Raw genomic sequence first — 7,547 nt, 5'->3', positions numbered from 1 at the left:
GAATGCCTCCTCCCTCCGTCTGCCTTCCGGTGAAAAACCGAACACTAGTTCCGGCGGTGACCGCCTCCGGTGTCGCCTATTGCGGACGGGCGGGGGCATGGCGGACGTGGCGAGAGCGAGGATAAGTGGCGAGCGACGTCGGGCCGGTGGAGGCTTATGAGGATGGGGCAAGTTGGGTGATGGTGCCACTGGAGAAGCCCGGGAAACAGTAATTATAGGCGGAAGGTAGGCGAACTAGCGTGTCGCGGGAAACGCGACGGTCATCGCGGTCATCGGAATTCAATGCATAAGCAGGCATGGCTTAGCGCGCCAGCTTGCCGTGGAAAACTAGAAAAACTGAAATTATGACTGTGCCGTCCCGTCCCTTCAGTGGTGCGTCCCGTCCGTGCTGGGTCGCACGTCGGCATGATGGCCAAACGAGTGCACTCGAATCATCCAGATGAGGTACTCCCTCCTTGTCAAAAATGATTCCACCACTCATCATCTACCTTGGTTGGTTAGATTTTTGAATTAAGCCCTGCAAACCGGAAAGGAGGTAGTACGTGCGTGATCCGCTATTTATTCGTGTAGGATCGAGTAGGTCGTTTTTTGAATTGAGCCCTGCAAACCGGAAAGGAGGTAGTACGTGCGTGATCCGCTATTTATCCGTGTAGGATCGAGTAGGTCGGATAGTGTACGTGTAGGATCGAGTAGGTCGGATGGTGTACGTGTACGATCGCATTAGCTAATGAACGTTCGCTGGGAGATAAGGCATTTGCGAACGTTTTTGCTGGCAATTTCTTCAGATTCACATGGCATTTTCTTCAGAGCAGCTTGTCAGTTTCTTCAGAGGTAGGCATTTTTATTCAAAAAACTACCACTTCGGATCTTGCGTCGGAACTAAAACTGCCAGGAGCGCATTAGTAGGCTAGCTAGTGATCGATCAGTAACTTGTAAACACTGAGCGAACATAAATAATGAACTATTAGTAACTTGTAAACACTGAGAACACAGAAATAAGGATCATGTTGTGCACAGCAGTAAGAGCCGATCCGTTCAAAATGTTCACACGAGACTCACAGGCCTGGCATTGTAATATGTTCACATTAGTAGCCCAAATTCAAAACCAACTAGTACGATTCCCATACATAAGATCAACATGTTACTGCATCTCAATGATTCACAGATCATATATAAATATGTAGCTCCAAAAGCAAAGATCTAGAAAAAACATTTGTTCTTCCTACTAACACGGATGCTTCTCTTGGCCAACATTCAGTACATACTGAAAGACAAATTTGTTTGTGAAGTCTACAATTCCTCTTGCAAACGTAAGTGGTTTCACCAACAGCTGGAACCATGAGAATGAACCACACATGATGGAGGAACATCCGCTGCAATATGATTTGGTATTCTCTCGATCACACGGCGAGACTATTTTCGGAATACAAACTTTAACTTAGGCAAAATGATGCCCATTGTATAATAACACCAAAGCAATGAAGCACCTAGTGTTGGCCAATAAATAGTACAGTACTACTTTTCTGCAGTCCATGAAGTGACTATCCAATCTTTCTGTGTCTATTTTCAAATGGCACTGCATGCAGTGACTATACTATTCTCTTGTGCAGTTCAACCAAAATTGCGGTCACTTTGTGTGTTTGCCAAATAGCAACGGGCAGACATCTTTGTCTGCACAAATATCAAGCAGCTAGTAAACATATACCCCACCTTGTATTTTCGGTTTAAACATGTCTCTTCCGCTTAGCATCTGTCATGTTTTGCCCTGGACAATTTCATACTGAATTGATTTGCTGGTTTAGAGCAGAAATATAGCGCCTATTCTTCATCAGACCAAGGATATCCATGTTCGCAGTGATGGAAGAGGTGAAATCGATACAACCGAAATTGAGCATCCAATCATTGAATCCTGTCCTGCACCTCCAATGTAGGTCCACCCTACCAATAAATTCACATGCAAACCACTAGTATTACTATCTAATGACAGTACAAAAAGAGTAGCAAACCATGTACCTTCGTAATGAACAGCTCATAGTGCCACCAATTGGATATAAAGGTTTGGAAGGAAACATGCTCCTAATGTTGAACCAGTTGGACTTTTTGTGCAGTTCCACTAAAATCAAGCATCTCTGTTTGCATAGATATTGAAAGTGTGATTACTATAAAAGTGGCACTAGTTGAAGCATAGACTCACAAATATAAGCATTCCAATTTCTTAATGGGAAAAGGTAGCAAGACTATTTCTAACCACCTGTTTGAAGGAATAAATAAGGCAACAGCGGCTGATGTCAGAAAGGCATATATAGTTCTTTCTGAAAGAATGATCGATTCCTGACCTTTCCTCTTCTTTTAAGCATATTTTGTGCAGTTCAACTAAAATAAAATGCCATCACCGCCTTGACAATTCAGTGACACTGTACAAAAGAAAATGACTTAACATTACATCATGATGTCAGGTATGTAGTCGACAGGCATTAGAGACAAACATATAGACCTCCTCCGATAACATAATGAACATTAATTTTAACAAAGGTGTGACTAGCTTTACCGGGATAATTTGAGTGAACTCTACACCCTCTGTTCCTTAATATAAGACGTTTTCGCAGTTCAATTTAAAGTACCCAAACGTTCGGTATTTAGAAAAACAGGTAGTAGTTTTCTTGAGCACATATCTGGGAAAGCTTGCCACACTTTATATATGTCCATACGCTAATGCAACACCATTCGAATAGTACAAATATACACTAATCCAGTGGCTAGTGCAACAGTAGAGTAGTTATTTTATTACAGGGTACAGTACAATGGTTTTACTGAACAGATTTCCATAAGCTCTAGCACTGGAAGATTTCTATAAGAATTAACAATACAAAATGTAAAGGTAACAAGTTTCAGCATTGGTATACTAGCTATTCAAGAGCATTAAACCAAATACAAAAGTCTGAAGGTAACTAGCATTATTAACTAATGACAATATTAAAAAATTGCAAACCATGTACCTTCAAGGTAAATATCATTTCGAACTCGAGTGGACATGGAAAATTGCTATCCCAATCTTGATAATCGATCAAACATAAAAAATTGATCGAACGAATCAATACAATAGCCAAAGGAGGAGGTGCCCACTCTTGACCTTTCCTCTTGTCTTCATAATTTTTTGTGCAGTTTAACCAAAATAAAATGACATCAGCGCCTTGGCATTTTGGTGACACTATACAAAAAATTGACTTATCTCATGAAAGTGTGGTATGTAATCTATAAGCATTAACAGTGCAAAAATCTGAAGGTAGTAACAAGTTTCATCGTTGGTATATTGGCTGTGCAACAACATTAGAATGCCTTAGCTGAAAAATCTTTAATACGTCCACAATCAACAGCTAACCCTGAAATAATCCAGAGACATTAAATGGCATTGCTTAAAATTATCGGTGGCATTAGACTGAATGCGGCATTAGTTAAATGTGGCATCACTTTAGCAGTAGCATTGGTTGACTTTACTGCTGGCGTTATACTAACAGCAAAAAAGTGGCAATAAGAGCATGGGAGACCCATTCGGACAGTGGACGCACCAGTACGATGTACCTCCACGGACGCATAGAGTGGTGAGGGAGGTATGGTTGCCCAGAGCAACAAATATCCAGGCAACATATGTGGATTACGTCCCATTTTTGTTCTCTTTAGCCACCTTTTTCCTATGTGAGGACAACAAACCGATCGACCTGGTCATTCTCTATTGTGTTGTCATGCCTTTCTACCCTTCTTCAACCAAGAGACACGAGACTCATTCCTTAGCTACTGATTTTCCCCTTTTTAACCTAGACTAGATGCGGGTTCGATGCCTACTCTCTTGGACAGTACAGTCTCCCTTCCTTTCCTTATTCAACCCAGACATGGATTGGTCTGCATGAAGTAGGGTTTCCTTTAATAGTGCAAATTAAGGTTTTCGTCTGCATGACCAACAAAGCAGAGGACAGGAAATTGGGAAGATGGTGGAGTGCAAAAAGATCCACATGCAACGACAGTGGCAGAGCCAGCTCAAGTTTAGAGCCTGGGCAAGATCTAAGTGCTGCCAAATTAATTTTGTTTTTGCCCAAACAAAATTCTGCGCTCGTGCAGATGGGGCAATAGAACAAGGGTCTGGTTCTAAAAGAGGTAGCATACCTGAGGGTCGGCGGGAAGTGGCTTCGCTCGTGGTCGTCGTCCTCCGCACGCACTACGGCAGCGAGCTTGGGGACGGAGGCCATCCCGCGCGGGCGCTAGGTCTGAGAGGACGGCCTTGTCGTCAGTGCATGACCTCGCTCGCCGACGACGAGTGCGTCAACGCTGCACGTCCTTTTCTTCCCCGGCGGATCTGTGACCACCGGTGAGGAGGGGGAGAGAGGTCGTCTTTTTTAGATCTGGAGAGAGGGTGATAGTGTGAGAAGCAAGTGGGCAGCCCTTAGCAAGAAAGCTCTGAAGCTCCAGCCTATATATCTTTTTTATACTACTAGTACTGGAGGTGGAGTAGTGGTAGAGTAGTTTATATTTTCTCTGCAAACAGTACCAGTTAGTCGTGCTTCAAAACTGAACGGTGCGGCATTAAAAAAATAAAGGTCGAGAAATAATGCGGCACCTCGGGCCAACGCGGCCAGATCGCATTTTGCACGAGAAATTACACACCATGTTTCGTTGACATGTGGTCCCGTTCCAACATCTCAGTGAGACGACGGCGAGTCCTTTTGTACAATTTCTGAAAGGACATGTAGGTCGGGGCGCCTCTTCGTGTACCGTGGCAAACTGGCAACCGTCCACCGACTCTTCGCCTTTCCCTCTCGATTTGGAACTGCTGTCGCACGCTCTTCCTCCCTCCTCCATTTGCCTTCACCCTTCCTTCTGCCATTTTTCAATCGTCTTCTCCATGGAGGGAACAAGCTGGAAATGACCCCGTTATTCTTGCCCCGATCTGAAAGATGATGTGGTGGGGGAACTCATTGATCGGTGCGACGTCATCACCTCGGCTAGCATGGCAGGTTCGTTCAAGCCCATTCTCGACTCAACTAATAACATCATTACAAGGAACCCAAGGGTCCAGGAGCGGTTTGATCTCCCTTTGCTTTTGTTTATGTCCAATTGGAAAAGTTGATCTTCTAAATTCATATGTTTAGCCTAAAGTACATAACTTGTGTTCCTCCCTAGTTCTTGCAAAGCCACCTAATCAAGCCTCACCTCATTTGTTCTTCTTCGCTATAAGCATGTTCGCATGGGCACGGACGACGGAGGCCTCGCCTTGTGCAAGTTGATGCCGCTTGATAATGATACGTGTGATGTCAAGATGCCATCGCTGAAGGGTAAGTCCTGGGCTGGCACAAATGGATATTGGGTTGTTTATATTGGGTACAATTGCGAGTGGGAACTTGTGAATGTGTACACTCGTCAGCGGATTCCACTTCCAAAAATCTCCGAGTGCCCTGAGGTTGAGCACACAGATGATCTACGTATGTTCAAATACGATCATGGTGACTGTCGTCTACTGAAGATAGCAATTTGTCGAGTTCCCAACCGCTCTTGGAATTACAAGAACTATCAAGTTGTTGCTATCTTCGACAAGCTTGTTGCCGTCCTTCGTGGTTCGACTGGATGGATATTGCTCAACAATCAATTTCTATACACGGATGTGTACTATGATGCAATTGAATACGAGGATCTTGTGTTTGCTGCCACCACTCGTGGCACTGTTTTTGCATGGGATCCTCGTAGTTTCCATACGTTTGTCTTCCACCGTAATTATAATTGTTTCATCCACATGCATGCGGGTTAGCAAGTTTCCCTTTACTAATTAACCTTCTTCTTGTGTTTCCAAGGTCCTGTGAACATTCCACCACCTATACTTGAAAAAATTTATAAGCAAGGGGGAGATGACGATGGTGATGATCACGAGCATGAGGAGGAGCAGAACTTATATACTCAGTGGCGCCTGGCAACTAATTCTGATGGATCACCTCTTCTTGTTCGTATACAGTGCACTCAGACTGTTACTACTGAGGAAGCAGGTGTTGTCTCCCATGGTCGCCCTCTCCTGACCTATTCCAACACCCGTTGCATGGTATTCAGGACGGATACTAGTGTGCTAGCGCCAACACCTTCTCCCTAGTTCAGTATTGATAGTCTTGGAGCAAACTCGCTCTTCCTTGGACCAAACTATCCGATGATGGTGAAAGGTGATCCAGCTGCTGTTGACACAACGTTACTACCATTTATGAGAAGCAACTGTATCTATACCTCGGACATTTCGGTGGTTCCCTACCCTGGTCCTGATATATGCCGCTTCAGCCTGGATGATCAGTCCTGCGTTGCTCTCGATATTGACAATAGCTGGCCCTTCCCAGAGCACCTATGGTTCAAAGCAAGCGTTTCCAACGCCGAGGATTGGTTGAGTTGAAGTTCATTTCATTGCTTGTTATTTGTTGTGTGATGAAAACTTTAGTATTTGCTAGAATGTTTTGTTGGAAATAATCTATAATCCAACATGTATCCTCATTGTTGTTGTGTGTTGATGACTTGTTGTATTTAATGAATGGTACATTTCAGTTGCAAATGCATGTCATAGACTCAATTTATGAATGGTTTTCGAGTCACTTCTTGGAGTGTGAGTACCATATTAGTATAGCCAGCATCCGGTTAGTATATGAAGTTGCCACATCACATAGAGCCAACCTAATATTGGAGTATGCTAGCCCTCCACCGGCGCGCCGCTTCAAATGGCGGAGGAAGTGAGAGGTCGCGTCACCTTGTGTCCAGATCTGAGATGCCACGTGTACCAGATGAATGACTCCAAGTTCGACCACCGTGATGCTAGGTGCGAGCCCAGGAACACTGCTGGCGAGACCCCCTCATAATTTTCCTACATTGGTCGTTTGATTCATAGGATAGAATGCTATAGGATTTTTTTTCCTATGTAATCATGTTTTAATTGGCAATCTAGCATCCACTCCAACTTTTGTTTCACTTCCTTTGTTCCTACGAAGAGAGTACTTGCTCTAAATGATGTGCCGCTGCAAGAGACGCCTATATTTATTAACCATGCTCTAAAAAGGTGGACCAGCTTTGGCTATAGTAGTACTGTACTAGGTTAATAGGTGACCTTGCGCTTGGCTCTTCTCCTCTTCCGGAAGTCGAACAATAATGATGGTACTACAGTAGTACTTCTGGCAATCTGACACCAAATGAACTATTGCACGTCCACCGCTTGTAAGCAAAAGTTTCTCCTCGTGCTGCGAGCCACCACGCACGCATTGGCGAGGGAGAAGGCGTAGTAAGCAAGCTTCTCGTCGTTCTGCGAGTTGACGGGACACATCAAAGTTATTTATTAGTACTTTCTTCAAAAAGGGCTGACCATGTCCATGGCTACCATCCCGTGCTCTGTCATTGAGTACGTGCACTATTCACGTGCCATCGAGGAGAAAAAATATTGCGTATTACTAGGTGGCATCGAAGTGCACGAGTCACTTGCGCACTGCATATCTCCATTTTCTTGCATGACACGCCACCTTGATGCTAGATTTCCCGCGTGT

Source organism: Triticum aestivum, chromosome 3D (genome assembly GCF_018294505.1).
Source record: "Triticum aestivum cultivar Chinese Spring chromosome 3D, IWGSC CS RefSeq v2.1, whole genome shotgun sequence".
NCBI lineage: Eukaryota > Viridiplantae > Streptophyta > Magnoliopsida > Poales > Poaceae > Triticum > Triticum aestivum.
This window is presented reverse-complemented; position numbering follows the sequence as displayed.